The sequence below is a fragment of the Anas platyrhynchos genome, chromosome 3, assembly GCF_047663525.1.
Source record: "Anas platyrhynchos isolate ZD024472 breed Pekin duck chromosome 3, IASCAAS_PekinDuck_T2T, whole genome shotgun sequence".
NCBI lineage: Eukaryota > Metazoa > Chordata > Aves > Anseriformes > Anatidae > Anas > Anas platyrhynchos.
This window is the reverse complement of record NC_092589.1, coordinates 41,090,466-41,108,616: the sequence shown is the minus strand read 5'-3', so window position 1 is coordinate 41,108,616 and position 18,151 is coordinate 41,090,466. Positions and strand designations below refer to the sequence as shown.

The 18,151-nt window shown below is 43.7% G+C and overlaps 1 long non-coding RNA gene across 22 annotated transcripts in view; it reads right to left on the bottom strand.

Moving 5' to 3' along the window:
- LOC101794992 (uncharacterized) overlaps nt 1-18,151 on the bottom strand; it is a 138,720-nt gene that overhangs the window by 71,848 nt on the left and 48,721 nt on the right. For 18 of the 22 annotated variants that reach the window (XR_011808227.1, XR_011808225.1, XR_011808239.1 and 15 more), the window contains 6 exons: nt 16,685-16,840; nt 14,214-14,302; nt 8,827-10,425; nt 7,836-7,944; nt 1,508-1,655; nt 61-83 (listed from right to left, as the gene is read on the bottom strand). This is a non-coding gene — a long non-coding RNA (uncharacterized lncRNA). Of the gene's footprint in view, nt 1-60; nt 84-1,507; nt 1,656-7,835; nt 7,945-8,826; nt 10,426-14,213; nt 14,303-16,684; nt 16,841-16,949; nt 18,151 lie in introns of those variants that run through there. The other 4 variants (XR_011808236.1, XR_011808231.1, XR_011808235.1 and 1 more) reach the window with 4 other exon arrangements.

Here is an 18,151-nt window from a genome sequence, read left to right as displayed (position 1 = left end):
TTATATCATGGAAAAAAAAATATCTTTATGTAACATTTGGTAGTGGGTAGCAATACTTACTATTTTGTTGAAAAGTCTTCAATCTTTAAAAAAAAAAAAAGGAAAAAATTACTTTTTCTGTATAGACAGGTATGGCTTTGGCATAATTCTCCTATGTTCCTTTCTTAAATAATAATGCAATAGAATAGAGAGATCTAAAACTGATAGTATATCTTTATAATTTCCTTTAGTACAATGTACTGATATTTGAATATCTAATTCAATTCTTTCTGTGGCAAATGAGTGTATTTTATTACGGAATGCAATGCTCTTATATGTTAGGAGCTAAAAAAAAAAAAAAAAAAAGTGGCTTAGTTAATAAAATATCTGATGTCACACTGCAATACATTCCAAAGACACAGGTGCTGAAGATGATGAAATGGAGCTATAAAATGGAAAAACTTTAGGGAATGCAGAGCTCCAATCCACTGACATTTAATTTATTCATTTGAATAATTGATTTACTATACACATTGCCCAAACACACAAGCCATTAAGAAAAGTTAGAACTTAGAACTTTGGGTTTATGACTACAGCTGAAGAGTTAGAGGAACGATATCCCAATTTTTACTTTTACATGTTCTCGAGGGTATTTTTTTTCTTTTATGCACAATTACACTGTTGAGCACAGTAATTCTTACTCAGAAAATAAACATGAGGAAAAAATTAGGCCTCTTTAGAAATAAACAATGAATAGGCATATAATGCACTTGCTCTGTTTACACACGTCCTCCTGAGTGCATTAGTGAAGGGCACCAAATTACAAGACGACCTAAAAAAAAAAAAAAAAAAGACTATTTAACAAAGAGTTAAGTGAGACATTGGAACAAACCACAAAGCTTTTAGTTCAGTTTTTGTGCACAATAGCTATTCAGAGACAGTAATAATGCAATGCAAGATAAAAAAAAAAAAGTTTGAAAAATATTCCTGCTTCTACTTAATTTCACGTAAAAACACTTTTAAAACAGCTTGCAGGTTTTACAAGCCACTGACATTATTGCTTGTCAAGACCTTCACACTAAAGAAGAGGTGTTCTGTCATGAGCTTGAGCATAAATCTCATTTGGTTACCCTGCTGTAGTGATTTTCCTGTCATTGCAGGAGTTTCTTAAAACCTTCCATGCAGACGATGGGGTGAGCCACCCAGCTTTCACTTGGGGGGTGTGGGGGGTTGTTTCGAAACAAATACATGTCTAGCCTTTGAGGTTTTGACAAGTAACTGAAAAACATGAGCAAAAGTGCACCCCCATGAACCTTAAATATATTTTAAAAAAAAGAAAAAAAAAAAGAAAAAGGACTTTTTTTTTCCTCCTATTTAATTATTTGTGTGGGCTTGACAATACAAGGACATAGGGAGAAGAAATATGAGAAATATGAGTAATGTGAGAGAATTTTCCGTGCGTATAACACAGCTATAAAACAGAACCCTTCAAGCCCCATGAAGTGAAGCAAACTGAAGCTTACCTCACCCTCAGCCTGATGCTGCCTGGAGATATAACAGACAGCGGCATCCTACATCAGCCTGGCGCTGCTTCATGATTAAGCAATCCAGCCTTTTTTCATTCTTTTGCCTAAATTCTTTTCACTCTCTCCAGCAGGCAGCCCAGCTACAAGAAGCTAAAACAAAAGAACAAGGATTATAGTATTAATCCTCAGCAAATAGCCTCTAAAGCTACACGTGACCTCACGCTGAAGACGTACTACAACCTGCAATAGTTTTTTCTCCATTAACCAGTACGTCACTTCCATTTACATGCAGGACAGAAGATGCTGTAATTTAAATAAATAAATAAGGCTGGGCGGATCTCTTTGTATAAGGTCCTTTCTTGTTTTCGATAAACAAATCTGTTGACTCTTGGACAATTATGGAGCTTTTCCCAAGATATTCAAAATGTTTCAATAATTACCTGTATTTCAGATAGTGTTGTATAATTATTACTAACAGGTAACTCCACATCACCAGGGGTGACAACATACAACAGTTTCTGCCTGTGAACTGTCAGATGTGTAAAGTGCAGTGTCAGGAGCTGCTTTCATAACAAGAGAAATAAGAATTGCTGTCATTATTCACTGAAATTGAAGCTCACAAACAACTTAAATGCACGGCAGTTTAAGATTCTGATCAGATGTTCCTGGACCCCAGCTTCCTCCCATATCCAGTGGGCAACACAGCCGGCCTGGCTGACAAGAACTTGGAAATATTTTGTAAAACTGATGAAAAAAGTGTCTGTGAGGGTTGAAACAGATTAGCAAGGAACTTCTAGGCGATGAATGGAGCCTGTCCCTGCAAGCATTCAAAGTTATCTTCATCTTCATGCCCACTGGGAATTGACTCACAGGTGTTTTAGGAAGAAGCAGCTGCCTACTTTGTGACATTTCAGCTTTTGCCTCCAGGTTGAGAAGGGATAAGATACACAACAGAGAGGAGACAGTCTGCTAGAGATATCAAACTGCATTTGCTACATCCAAGGTAGAGCCCGTCTGGCAAGTGAGCAGGAAGGTTTCCACATTTCAAATTCAAAAGGAGGCAGGTCCTGTCCCATTGACAAAGGGCTGAGAGTCTGAAAAGGCAAAAAGTATTTAAAGCAAATTAACGCCATTAGTTAACTTAGAGCTGCTGAAAGCTGCTTGACGTGGGCTGACTTTTCTAGAGACTGACGTCCTCTGGTTGCAGAGCAGACAAAGCAGAGAGAGGCACGGCTGGAGCCCTGGAAGGGGCGAAGGGTGGGAATGTGCACCCTCCAAATTCCTGCCCTGCATCACGTCCTGCTTGCCTCGCTCCACACCAAGCTCCTCAGCCCTTCCTCCTGCAGGGGAGGCGCTCGAGGAAATTGCTCACCAATTGATAACGCTTATCTTCTCAGTGCAATTTGAATCAATGAATTTAAATTTACATGTAATTACAGCAACAGATCAAGAAATCAATGCAATGTAAACCCATCTTTAGAGTTTGTGAGGGTTTCTAATAAACAACAGTCTGTCACCAGCAGAGTTGTAGCAGCATGTATGTAAGCAATATCACACTTCTGGTTGGAGTTTTCCTTTTTGTGAGCATAAAACAAACAAACAGGCTCACGGAGTATTTGTTAGTTAGAAGATAAGCCCCAAAGATAACAATCTCTGACGCTTTATCTCACCTTGCCCTGATTTTTGCCCCCAAACAAATTAATATAGTGTCACTCCCTCTTCTAAGAATCACTGATGATTTATAAAGTAAGAATTGTCATTATTCCTATCTGACACACAGTGAAACTGAGGTATGTGGAGGTTAACTGGGAAGAAAGAAAACCAGAAAATGAGTTTTTAAGACAGCGCTGAGCTATTGACATCCACACCTATAGTCTATTTACTGAATCCACAGTTTGCTAGTTACGTGTTTTTGCTGTTTTACTGTCACCTTTACCCTAGGAACATTAGTTATCTGCAAGTCAATAACAACTCAAATCTCACATTTTTATGAAGCGGGAGGCAAAATCCATGCAAACATTTCCTCCCTTCTTTCTTTTTTTTGCATACAACTTCAAACTCCAAACTCACTTTGTGGTCCAGAACCACAATAACACCCCCTGAGGAGCACACAAGTGGAGAAGAACAAGCTGAATGAGTGGCAGAGGGGCACGGCATGGCTCAAAGAGTGACCGCATCCATTTATGAAGGCAGCTGAGGTCGGAGCAGGCTCCGTGCCGACGTCCAGAACTACCCCCGCTAGAAACAGAGGCTGCATCGCTTCACAGCATGCAGACCTTGTTCTATCAGTGAAACTATAGTAACTACATGACCACTGGGGATTAGCCTGACCCTGGGTCATAAAACTTGATCACAGCAGATTAGCAAACGACCAGGCCAGTGAGGGATAGGAGACCTTTTTTGTTTCTTTCAAAGAGCGAGCATCACATACAAAACACTAATTCTGTTTCAAGTCAGACGTAAAACACACACATGACAAAACAAATGTGTGCTTACAAATATTTTGTCATATTAGATTAAATTATAGCGCACAGACTAAACAGAGAAATCTGAAATCCAGGGCCTTGTGTTTGGGATAGCCTCGGAGCTTTTATACAAAGAGAGAGAGAAGTTTATACTTCGGCATTGCATGGCGCACAGTCATCTCATACCTGCCTCATAACACAAACACAGTTTGCTGTACAGCAGCGATGTATCTGCCAGTGCAAGAACGCGCTGGTTAAACTGTCAAAATCCCACTCCTTTCCTACGGAGTTGCCTCCGCCACCCTTCTGTGGTGTTTCTTGCCATTTCCTGATAAATGACAGCCCGGCCTCTCTTCCTTGAGGCTTACTGTTGCATCCTACTACGCCTCCATCATTGTTCTCTCTATTTGCACTCTGGTTTTCTATGCCTTTCCTTTCTTTTTTTTTAAATTTGTTTTATATTTTTGTCGCTCCCTGCACATCCTGTCCGGGCCCTGCCTAATAGGTAAAGCCGCCTCCCATTCCCATGTTCCAGTACCTCAGTCTCCTGCGAACACCACTCCTTTTGTGAAGCTCTCTTCTGCCAACCTCCTTACCAAAAACATTTCCACACCTTCCTACGTGCCTATTGTTACCCTGCGCACTGAGCTGCTCTGAGTCAAGTGGCAGCCTGTCGGGGCAGACAGCCGGCGCACGCAGAGGTAGCAGAGTGAGCTGTAAATTAATTAGGTCAGGGAGGGAGCCAGCTCAGCCTGGCGGCAGGCACGGGCTGCAGGGGACAAGGGGTGCTCGGGCACCGGGTTCAGCTGGGTATGGCTGAGGAGCTCCTGGTGAAGGCTGAAAGGCAGCAGGGCCAGCTCTGCCAGGCAGAAAGTACAGACAATGCTGATGTTTGAGGTCAGCTGGATGGGCTTTTTAGGCTACAAGTTATATGGAGGGTGGTAGTCACTAGATGTAGGGATCTGGCTCCAAAAAAAAAACAACATGTTGGGCTCTTAGAAGGGGCTTGATAAATTTAAGAAGGGGATCACGCAACATGCTTGCCAAGGCAGGAGTGCCTAGGCTCATTAACCCACAGCTCCTTCCCAGTTCGGTGTCTTTATTTTCCAGGAAATAAAGGGTGAGTGGTGAAGGAGCTTGTTGGACTGGTATAATTTTCACAAGGTGGAAGGAGGAGGAGAGAGCAAAGCAGCTCCTGAGCTTCAGGGCTTTTTGGAGAAGGAAGTTCCAATCTTTTCTTCTCCTTTTTTGAAATCGTAATGGCCTGGGGCTTTCTGTCCCCTAGTATCCTGGAAAACAGTACGCACCAAACTCTGAACGAGTCCTCGGCTGCCAGATCTCTTCTGTTTCTAGGACTGCTGGCTGATGAGGAGGAGCATGGAGGAGGTCCGTGGGGCAGTGTATCCAAGGAGTTATACTGGGCAGCCGCCCAGGCTGGCAGAACTGGAGGGGCAGCATTTCTGGGATGCTTTCTGCAGAGCTGCTGACTGGTCAGCACAGCTTACTATGCAAATGTGGGGGGAATAGCAACAAAATTGATTTTGCCAGAACCGCAAAATAATTAGGACAATTCCTGCCCTGCAGAAAAGGTATATAGGAGAAGTTAATTGCATCAGCAGAGGGCTGAAAACCTGCACACTAACTGTACTCAGAGCAGTGTGAGCAAGAAGAGGAGAGCTACGCCAGCCACGGGTGTCCTGAAAGAGCTCCTCTTATTTCTGCCACCCACCACCCAGAGCACCCATTTCTACTTCACCTCCACCCACCGAGAGCCCCAGGATGCTTTCTTGGGAAGAGGATCCTCTCTCGGGGACATCCATGGGCAGCTGTGAGGCCTCTCAGACTGCAGCACTGAAGAGGCTCCCGACCAGAAGAAACAGCCCAGAACACATGGGTTTAAGAGTCTCGTGGAAGGCCTTGGTGGGGTCTCAACATCCCTCAGCAGGATCCAGCAAGAACAGGTGACTCCAGTGTATGTTTCTTCCCTTAACAAAAAGTTCCCACAGAGCAGTAATATCAAAAAATTGTGTCACAACACCATACAACATCTTCCGTCTTGCCCACTCTGGCAGCCCCTCCTTCAGTCCTAACATCTTCTCTGGTCCCATGCTGCTGCCACCCATGCCCAGCCAGGTGCCTGAGTGGCAGCAGCAGTCTCAGGGGACAAGGCCCCAGGCAAGTCAGGGTGACAACAGCACCAAGTGTGGGCTCTAGCACCTCTTGTTGCTTTGCCCTCATGGCCCAAAGCAGGACAAACAGTGCCCTGGCTGGAGCAGGCGGTTACTCGGTCACAAGTGATTTAAATCCTCACCCTGTCAGCAGCACCCAACACTGCTACCACAACCATGTCTGGGTCCTAAGGATGCTGCTACAATGCCCTTCACTCCTGTTCACAGCAACATATACCCAAACCATCATTAACCTGCTGCTCACCTGCCTTGCCCTATGGTGCCTAGGTGGCTTTGAAACTCACAGTGGCAAGGACCAAGCTGCAGGGGAGGTCACCCCCCAACACCAAGACCCTCCCCAGCAGAGCCAGCAGGAAACACCTTTGCAAATTCATGAAAGTGATTTCATGAACCGATCCCTGAAATACTGCAAGAGTTAATGAGCTAACACACAGATATATATATATATTTTTTTAAAATTTTTTTTTTATTTGCTTTAAGGGAAAACTCCTGGAATTTACTTCTAAAGTCCATTAATTACCTGAAATGCTGCTGACGTAGGAGCTGCACTCATGAAAACGGGAGAGAAAAACTGACGTCACGTCATGCCTTGGGCAGGTTGGATAGCTCAGTGTGGAGCGAGAGATAAAGGGAAAGGCTTTTCCAGCAATGAGATCTGTGCTGCCAGCTACATCGCAACACCCCACTGGGGTCCTCATTCCCCACTGGCAGCACCCAGCCCAAATGTCCTCCAGCAACCTGCCTCCACCAGTAGAGCTGCACCCCCGTGAGCATCTGCAAGCAGCTCCTCTTCTTCTCCTAGCCTCTGCTATAGGCTCTGAATAACCATTTCCCATGTGGGATGTCAGTCCTGCTGGGCTCTCACCTCTGGGGTCCCATACCCACATATGCACCCCTTGAGAAATGGTTAGTTTTCAGCTGACTATGCAGTCTTTGGTGCCTGATAACAATTTAAGATAAATAAATACATGACAGATTCTCTTCCTGATGTCTGTGGTTGAGAAATGTTTCTGACAAGTGCCATTCGTCTGGTAGTTATAGCTACAAATATATTTATATTTGACTTGCACTTGACTTAATACCACATGAACTGGTGAGAGTAGAAGGACATTGATCTTTGCTTTACTGCTTTGCTTCACAACAAAGGAGCAGGCTCAAGAGGTGGGTTCACCACAGAATATTCATGGATTGCAGTTTGGGCAGGAACAGTTTGTAAACATCAGAAGAAACAGCAAAAAAAAAAAATATTTGTGTTGCGAAACAGTAACATATGTCATTAAAAGAGAGTTTACTTTTCAGACACATACAGTGCTCCACATTGTTCCCAAGCTTTTCAAAAGGAAATGATTAGTGTTATTAGCACAGCAGTCCTCTTTTTCAAAAGTAGCTCTAGCCAAGGTTAATGTTTAAGAAGGAATTAAATATTAACTCAAGGGAAAGCACAGAAGTCGTAATGGTTTCAGACCATACATCAGACTCGCAAAGAAATTTTGCTGTGAAAGCAAAAAAGGGCAAGTTTGGTTCCCAAAGCTAAAAATTGTGGTCCTCCTGCCTCATCGCCATCATGGAAGGACAGTGCTGCCTCTCTGCCTTTCACCCCGGGACAGGTAATTTTTCTCCTGCCTTTGGTTTAGCAATGACTCCTTAACAATAGAAGGTGGATCACAGTGACTTACCCTGCTGAGGAGGGCTGCAATTTGATTCCCAGCCTGAGATTTGCAGGTAAGATAAAGTGCAAAGGTGACTAAACACCACAACAAGCAAGGTCTAGCCCTGTGGCTTTGCCTGGAAGGGAAAACGGATTATTATTATAGCAGCAGATCTAGCAAGATCTGTTCCTTTTCTCCTGTTCCAGCTCCAGTACATGAAAATCTTTGCAGCTGTCTGAAGATGGTTTTATGGTGGCAAAATGACTTGTTGGATTAGTCCACAACATGTATTCTGCCCTGTTCTAAAATAATCCCTTACTCTCTCTCCCATCTTCATGTTCTTGCTGCAAACTTATGAGCAGAGAACAAAGCCATGAATATTAACTAAATGCACCACTATAAATACACTTTTTTTTTCTTTTTTTTTTTTTACTGCATGTCGTGCTGAACTTCCAAAATCATACTCTCATTAATATGAATGCTTGGTCCTAGATTCTCAGCAGGGCTATATCAACACTATACTTTTCATCTTCAAAGCATTTTAAAGATATTAACTAATTAATTCACTCAACCCCTTTGGGGGAAGCCAATTATCATCATCACGCTGTTCTTACATTTTTACAGATAGAGAAACTGAGGCAGAAAAGCAACTTATTCAGTGCCCCAGAGGAAAGGAGTGTGAGAAAGTTGTCAGGACTTGCTGACCCCCTGTCCTAAACCCAAGTTACTACTGGAGCTCATCTGCACTTCATCACTTGTCACTGAAGTGAGTGTACCCTCCTTCCATGCTCATGTAATCTTAAGGCAACTCTTCAATTCTCTAGTAATAGTAAGAAAGAAAAGAAGGGGGAAGAAAGGGGAGAAAAACAGGGGGAAAAGGGGGAAACAATGGAAAGAAAAAGAGAAAGGGAAAGAAAGAGAAACACCAAAATAAATTCATGAGGAAAGTGACAACTCACTGAGGCCAACTCAGCCTCATGGGTTGTTTATTACAGCCTGAAAAAAGACTTGCACTTACTGGCTGTTATGTGAGCAAGCGAAGGAAAACTCCTCTTCTCCAGGAAAGCAAAGCAGTACAAAATGAAATCTCAATTCTGGAAGTATTTATTCCTGGGAATGGTGATGTATGTGGGCTGTCTGTGGTACTCCAAATGACTAGTAACGTGTACAAATAGAAATCCTACACATTCTGGTTTGGAGGATGAAACTTCCATGGTTTTTGGTTGCTTGCTAAATAAGTGCCTCTGTGAAACCCCGAATTCTTGAAAATCTCCTCTCAAAGGCCTATCCCTCTTTCACCAGTGGATCCACATCACATTTTTCAAGTCTCTTTTATCCCTCCTAAGTGAAATCAGCAAAATTCTATGGAACAGTTTCTGGCCTGCACTTCGTCTTCTGGAAACCAGTACAAACTGTATCCTGAGAGATGTAAAACTAACCTGGGCCTTAAAAAGCTAATTTTTAAGAGTGAAAGGCTAAATAAGAGATGTTCATAAGGAACAACCCATACATAGCTTGGAAAGATGAGTCTATGGACACCAGGTTACCTGGAAGTATCATTGCTCTGTCCATGACGATCACAATAATAACATCTAACAATTCAACTGAATTCTCAAAATCCAAACAGTAATTTACAGGTATTGGTGAAAAGGTCTCCAAGGTCTTATAGAAATGATATGTATTTCATAGTCTTTTTCTCTTGGCTTCATTTTGTCATGTTTTACAGCTGTTCATAACTATTGGTTAACCTGTGTTATTATGACAAGAATATGAAATTGCTAGCATTTTAATCCATTGCATCACTGTATCTTTTTAAAATACTTTCTGCTCTCAGTAAACTGATCCATCTGCCTTCAGATGATGTTATCATGGACTTTTTGCTCATTCGATAACTTTGAGCCATAAGCACAACTCCTCCCCTGCGCCTATCCCTTCTCACACGTCTGTCCGTGCTGAGCAGCTCAGTTCCCCAGCTCCTTCCAACCCCTGCCCACAAAGTGGCCGTATCTGGCTTGGCTTATCCTCTCTATCGTGTGGAGGATCTCATCTTCTTGTTCAGTTGCACAATTTCTTGCTGCAAGCTCTTTTTCACAGAAGGTGTCAGACATGCACACATCAGCCCGTTTTTCAGTACTGTACATTTTATTTGAAACACTTTGTGGTTAACTATCAGAAGTTTCCACGATACCTTCTCTTGTGGCTGATGGCTATTTTCTGCACAAATGGCTTCACTCCTTTGCTGCGTCCGGCCAGATCTGCAGCAAGACTGGCCGAGATAGGAGACCACAGATCTCTACAGCAGTACCAAGGGCAGCAGGGCCATCCCGACTGCTGCAGCCAAGCCTGCAGACAGGCACCCCAGGCTGCTGCTCCAGCCCCTGCCCTCTTCCGAGGGAAGCGCTGGGCTGAGGCAGGAGCAGGTACTTCCCCACCAACACTCTTCAGCAGCTCCTTGCAGAAAGTACAAAGTTGTCCAGTTCAGAGGCAGCATTTCCATTACAAATGTTCATAGGGCTTAACTTTAAATTTTCCTTGGGTGCTTACATCTCTGGTAGTCACTATGTTTGTGTTGCTCTCTCCACATAGGCCAGCATAACAGTATAGTGGGCAGAGACAGCTGTCAAAAGAGAAACATACAAATATTTAATAGTCTCAGGAATCGAATGGTTCAACATACCTATACCCAAAACTTAGATTTCTCACAAAATATCTTTACTGCTAAATACCCCTTTTCACTGTGAGCACTGGCTGAAGAACTCATGCTGCTGGGGTCAGGACATTTTAAGGTGGAAACAGCATCCCACACGTGGCACTGCAAACAGCCACTGCTTTATCTCTGGTTCTGCTAAGGAGTTACTTCCCTGGCCTTCCCAACAGGTTGATAAGCCTGAGATCTTAATTTGAGACAGCTTCCACTCTTGTCTGTGTGAGAATACCATCAGTACCAAACCCCATACGTTACTAGATGTTATTGGCAGCACTTTGACTTTGATCTCAAATGCCATCCTCAACCATCTCTGTTTACTTGCTGATGCCCAGAATGTGGCAAGGTAGGTGTTTTCCTCATCCACTTGCCAGTACCCTCAGCATTCAGTGCCAAAGATAACTGCTTTTCATTTTTGCCACTGAAGAGACTGGTTCCTCAATTGCAGACACTTCGTAGCGAGCTCCGAGGTGCTCAGCTTTGCACATCACAGCTTGGCTGGCTTCTCCATGATGACCACATGCTGATTCCCTTCATAGTCCTTTCAACTGGCAGCAGTACCTTTTCTTCTCTCTATTTCTCTTTAGTTCACGTTTTTTTTCCCCCTCTTTAAGCAGCAATTACTCAGTGGGGCAAGTGCTATAGCAGCCAAATTCTTTAATCTTTTTCCAGGTGCAGGGTGCCTGGAAGAAATCTCAGACCTTCAAAAACATTTTGATAATCTTTCAGCAGTTTTGCTGTAGGGATACCACAATATATGTCTGTTCAGACTGGATTTCTGGAGTACCTAGTGTCTCTATAACATGAAACACTTGTCTGTCCCATTCTGAGTATCACTAGGTTTCTGCATGTACTCGTATTGACTGCAAGCAGTGACTTTGTCAGTATGAATTTTGTCAGTGACTAATTTTTGTCAGCGACTTAGTCAGTACTAATTCCACTTTCATCTGGTAAAAGCTCCTCTTGGTGCTTTCCCTGTGTTTTATGCTGGCATAGTGGAATGAGGACAATCCATTATAAATATTTTAATATTTGCAGTGCTTGATTGCATTTTCACATTCCTCCCTTTAATAATGTTTGCAATGCCTTTACTGATAACTCACCATCTATGTGGCATAGTTTCCTGTTTGCATGCAGCTGTCCTGGGCTGGTGTTGGACTGAGGTTTACAACCGCTTCACGCTATTATTCCGGAGTTAAAGCACTGTTTTGTATGTACATTAACATGTTTCCTTTTTTGTTTGCTCGCATATGCTAACAAACTTTCCAGTAATGATACTGTCTGCCACAATCGATGTAGGCCACGGTGTACTCAGAGCATTATTTAATACTCGCAGCATTGGTCCAAGGGGTCATGTAGGCAACTGAAAGCTACCTTAGCAGTTCTCCAAGCACCAAACTACCTAACCTGGTGCACTTCAGAGACGGTCTGATGGAGAAATAATTCTAATGCTGAGACTGCTAAATGCTTTTTTTCCCAAAAAAAATCTGCTTTGACAAGGCTCTCTGTATAATCTTTTACTGTACCAAACCATATTGGAGCACCAGAAAGAGATGGAAGACAAAAAGATATAACCCACTGGAAAAAAATATTAATAGGCCCTTTTGGTGGTAATACAGAATGTCTTCTCTGCCTTGGCAGTTCTATATGTAAAGGCCATAATCTGGCTGTGAAATACTATTTTACTTCCTGCATGCATGCACAAGACCATGTGAGAGAGGCAGCTGTGCATGTCTATCCTGAGCCTGGTCTGGAAAACCAATAGCATCTTCACGGAGCCATCCTCAGAACCGCAGCATTTCTATATTCCTGTTTCAATTAATCTAACGGCAGATCTGTTTATCTGCCTTGAGTAGATAAGGAAGTGAAACCATTTGAGTAGAAAATGACCATAAACCACAAGAGAACATATTGTAAGAGTTATTGATAGCAACCCCAAAACTCCTTTCAGAGTGTGTTACAAAAGCTATGCACATACATACACAGCCACACATTGGAGTTCAATGGGACTTTCTACCTGTGCTAGTAGAAGTAACAGACAAAAAGGAAGAGACATGCGAAGTTCAAAGTCTACGCTATCTGATAAGGCCTGTCAGAACTAAAACCAGGAGGCACTGCCAGAATTAAATTATTTCCTCAGGACAAGTCATGCATTCAGAATCAAGCAACATGGGTTGAACAGATAAAGCCCGTTTGTGTAGCATAATAGTGGATGGGCATACAGTTCACCAAAATAGTAAATATATACACTCTCTACAAACACGGGGCAAAACCACAGACACGGCAGACAACATAACATCCTCTCTGCTGAGACTTGAACAGCAACAAAGAAAAAAGCCAAAAAGCAACTGGCTGATAGATATGCATATATCCTCCGAAAACTCTGCACCTCTAAAAGAAAGGAGTTAAAGCTGTCTACCCCTCTTGCAAAGAGGGATTACGCTTGCTCCAACATGAAATCACCTTCAAAGACTACCCAAGAATTTCTGTAATACCAAGGCATGAAAAAATAACATACAGCCCTCCCTAACTAGAAAAACTTTTTTTTACAGGTAAATGAGAGTTAGTCAAAACAAACAAACAATTCAAGCAGAGACAGAATAAGTGTCATATGTGTGAAGAGACAAATTTTAAGGGACTATCATATTTTATATGCAAACAGACTTCACTAATTATGCTGAATTTTCCTATCTTGATTGAGACGAAAGGGGTGTTGTAATAGACATCCCTGCAGGAGGGCTTTATGAACAAACAGGGCTGCATGTAGGAACTTGGAGCTCTCACATTTCAGAAAATCCCTGATAAGAACAGGAGCCTTCCTGGGTGAACTGTCTCAGTTCTTGCCCCCTTATTCACAAGCATGGAGCAGTTACAAGGATAGTGCTACCAACCCTACAACCCGACCAAACAGCTCTCACAGACAGTTGCAATTATTAACTTAATCAGACTAACATATATTTTCCTGTGATAGGTGCTGGATCTCTTATTTTCTTCAAACATATAGCTACTGCCTTTCCCAGCTACATGCTTATTGGAGAAACAGTACAACAAGGGGAAAGGAGAAGGATTTACAGGTATTTGTCCAAAAAAACCCTGCAAATTCATGGTGCTGAAGGTTCCTTTTCATGAGCTTACTGCAAACATTCACAGCAATTTAGTTCCATCTTCAAGAAGGTTCCGCAAACACGGATAAAACTGCAGGTTCTTGTGCAAACATATATCCATTAATGAAGATATGCTAAAAGACTGGCACAAGTATTTGCATTGAGAGCATTTGCAGAGCTAATGTAAAAGCTTCTTGTGGTTTGGGAATTCCCAAGGCAGGCACCAAAAAATGAAAAATATATAACAAAAAAAAGTACAGCACAGTGTGAGCAACCAATGGAGCTAAAGCAAATAGCAAATATTCAAATCATGTGCAAGTATACTCCAGACTCAGCTATGCTCCCTTTAACCGTTCACTGAACAAGATGAAAAGTTGGTTAGAAAAAAAATAATAATAGTAAATCAAAGAATGTCTGCATGGTATTTGTAAACAGAAAGGATATATCTGCCAAATGCATTTTTGCTGCAGTTAGCTCACTATTCCTCACAGATTCCTCACACTTCTACCTACAAGAGCCTCTGCTTGTTCTTTGCTTGGTTCCGCGGAGGAAAGGAGCACCAGGTTCAGGGAGTGAGGCTGGTACGCAGAGACAAACCTGTGCAGAAGGGCGCTGCAGAGATGGCCTTCAGCACCTCACAGTACACAAACACCGGAGAGCTTTTGTTGACTTTTCTCAAAATGCCCCTGTAAAACATGCAACCAACAGGGGAAAAAAAAAAAAAAGAGTGAAGGACAGGCAGAACAGATCATTGCTGCCCGCAGAGACCTTGGCAAGCATACTGCAAGACCAGGCACCCCTTTGTCCTCAGCACTGGGGAGCCACACACACTGTCGGCAGAGCAGTCAGCTTTGCAAACGCTCACCCCAGGTCTGCCATGGTGGCCAGTTCCCCTCCTGACTGCAGCTCTAGCCTTGCTCTCTTCTTCCTCCCTCCTCCTCCCAAACCAGGGGACCAGGGATGATTTAACGCAGGGCATTCCTGGTCAGCCGGAGAGGAGAGGAGAGGAGAGGAGAGGAGAGGAGAGGAGAGGAGAGGAGAGGAGAGGAGAGGAGAGGAGAGGAGAGGAGAGGAGAGGAGAGGAGAGGAGAGGAGAGGAGAGGAGAGGAGAGGAGAGGAGAGGAGAGGAGAGAATAGTTTCCACCCAGGCCTACCACTGAAGCCAACACATTGTGCAACCTCATCCTGAAAGGTTAGGGCAGCTCGGGATTCCTGGAGAAGTCATCTTTCGCTGCCAAGACATGCTTGTAGGAGGGACAGGGAATGAACTTTTGTCCTGCGTCTTGTGGACACATGAGGCTTGCTAAAACTGTCACCTGCTTATGACCTGCTGTCAGTAGTAGTTTCCGTAACAGAAGCAGCCACTTTTACTAACTGTTCAAAAGTAAAGTCAGGGCCAAAACAATCATAATATAACTTGAAATATTTTTCTGTTTAAAGATATTAAAAAAAAAAAAAAAAGAACCAACGACTCTGTGTTTTTATTTGCCTTTAGATTAAACCAAAAGCTGGCCACATTTGTTTAACCTCAGGCTTTGGTGGACTGACATGCCTGAACAGCCCTTCACAGTGTCAAGGCTGCAGATGCTGAGGTAACAGGAGAAGAGCAGAAAGTTGTAGCCCGTTGCTAAGAAAAGGCAGTCTCTGAGTCCCAGCCATGACTACTGCAGATATCCAATGTGGAGGAGAAGCTCCAGTGAAGGAGAGGACAGCTGGGCTTGTGCTGGCATCTTCAACAGCATTTGTAAATGCAGGGAGAAAAAGGGTGTTGGGGAAAGACGGAGACGAAGGGGTTACCACAGGGAAAGAACTAGGGGAAATTTCAGGGTATGCTTTAGCTGGCAAAGAAAGAAACGTATACACACACTGCTATTCACATACAGTGACCTACCCAGTCACACACACAGACAGAGTGAGTTACAAATTGCAAGAATTTAAAACAGTGGTCAAAAAAACACAATTTGCTCATAATCCTTAGCAACAATTACATCCCCTTCCCCACATGTCCAATAGTGGAAGTATTTGCAATAACCGAGCCCAACACTGATACCCAGCACAGAGCCATGACACAAGAATAACGGGCTTGGGATGGAGCTGTGTGTCCTGCAGCAGTTACCATCCCTGGTCCCTCCCTGTTCTTTAAAATTTCTGGCTTGTGCCCAGCCAGCAAGGTCAGTCCAGAGGCAGTCAAGCAGGACAAGGTTAATGACACCAATTGCTGGTGTTGAAACAGCACCAGGAGAAACTATTTTAGAAGAAAATGCAGGTGGGAGAGAAAAGGAGTTCATCTGAAGGAGCCCCTCGTCCCATGGAAATGAATACACACACCCTTCCTGGTTGGGTCAGCTAACTCAAATATCCTGCTCCTACTGAACTAAAACTTGTAAATATTTAAGCCAGATGGGACACCATACATATATATGTATGTTGTTTTTTTCCTCCCCAGCCCTCTGACCATGTGTGTTGATGCACCCCTGCCCCAGTTGCACAGAGAGCAGGTAACGCTCTCCTAGATATCTGCCAAAAAAAGGAACCAGCTCTGTTTACTGTTACCTGAGCTTGGGCTTTCTCAGCTAAACAGACAACTGGCTTCCCTGCTTCCCTTCATGCTTTAACTGTATTTGATTTCACCACTTACAAAAATGTTTACATTCTGGAGGGGCGGGGGGAGAGAAGAAAATCAAAACTCATTAGACACATTTAAGTAGCAACATCTGTCCCCAGCAAGCGCAGCCCATCCACTTGGAAGCTCACGGGAGGGCAGCCCGGCTGTAGTGGAGCAGGAGGCTGAAGGATTGCACCCAAAGAGCTGTACACAAACTACAAATGACTCCAGTGTGCCGGGCTCCCGGGGCTGCAGCTGCGTTTGCTGCCCCGGCTTGCGCATGCCCCGCGCCCTGCCAGCAGCTCCCCCACGCTCAGCAGTCATCGCCAGCACCCAGGGATGCGCACTGACGATGATTCACTTATAAAGCCAAAAGCATCGCACAATTAAACAAACAAGCCCATTTAACTAGTCATTAAAATGCATGCTTGTGAAACAGGACTCAGGCAGAATTAGCACCAACCTGAATGCTCAGCCCGGCCATGCTGCGCCGTCCTGATTCCTCTCGCACGCCGCCTCCTTGCCCCAGGTTTTGGCTCTCTGGAAGATGCCCATGCTGGTTACGAGCAAGCTCACCAAGCCAGCCACGTCCTGTCTGCATCACAAAACCAAACCAGACCTGAAAAGGGTTAAGGGGACAAGTAAATTCTTCTGCCACTATTAAAATACCAGCAATCTTTATACAGCTTCAGGCCACAGCTACAATGGGAAAAGAGCTTTATTCTTACCAGTCTGTGTTTTATAAGCAGCACAGTTTTGAATACATATTACACCTTTTTATCAGAGGGGACAAATCACATTCAAAGAAGCTTTTTAAAACGCGTATGTATACCCACATTGTTTTAAATACTGTTTTAGATAGGCTGAACTTTTTTAACCCACATTAATTAAAGCATGCCAGCTGACATATGTAAAAAATGCTCTGTTTTCATGGTCTAAACATAACCCGAAGCAGAACATGTCTTTAATATGCTTTCTGATGGTGGTTAAGCCCTGGCTGAGATCAAATCTGTAGGAGACAAAAGATTGTTCCAGGAACTTGGGGAAACTTCTGTCCTACAACCAAAGCTGTTCATTGAAGCAGAGTAGGTGGGTCGCCGCGTTTGGGGTTTGCTCTTTCTTTCTCTTATAACAATGCTGCAGTTACAAAGGTGGCTCAGCAGGTTCTCCTAATATCACAACCCATTCCCACTACCCACCCACCTTTTTAGCAAGCTTTTCATATGCTAAGTGACAGCAAATCAGATACAATCATCCTATCGGTGTTTCTCAGCATCTCCCTATATGACAGGCAGCCTCATAAAATATTGTCCTTGTGAGTGGCACGAATGCTTGGCTCAGCAGACTGTGCTACCAGACTCTTATTATTTTTTTTATTATTATTTCTAAAATACTTTTGCCTCCCTTCCAGAGACCTCAATCTGTGACGGACCGATGTGCATTTTTCACGCTTATTTTTCATGCTAATTTGCAGACAGGTCAGCAGCAGCTGCTCATACAAAGGTCATTTCCCCGCCTGTGGCCCAGTCTCCTGGGCAATGAAGACGTGTGTTTGTGTCTCCAGGTAGCTGCTAAACCTGCGTCTCTTCATGTGCTCTGATTCATGCAGGGAAAGGGCTTACCCTGCAACTTCTGCAGTAGCTCCCCAGGTTTCCCTCCCACACCTAGACCGGAGATTTTCACCCTTCCTGCCAGGACAGCCCAGCTGCTCACCAAGAGCAGTTCATCAGCCACAGCTGACAGCCCAGCACATGACAGCAAACCAGTGCGTGCAAGGGTGCAGTGTCAGTCCTCACCCTGAGCTAACCTGTCCCCATTTCTGCACCAAATGTCTCCAGTGGGTTCTGCTTCTTCCAGGAGGGTGCCTACAAAGGGTTACTGCAGCTAAAAGCTCTGACTTGGATGATAGAAATACCACACTTGCAAAACA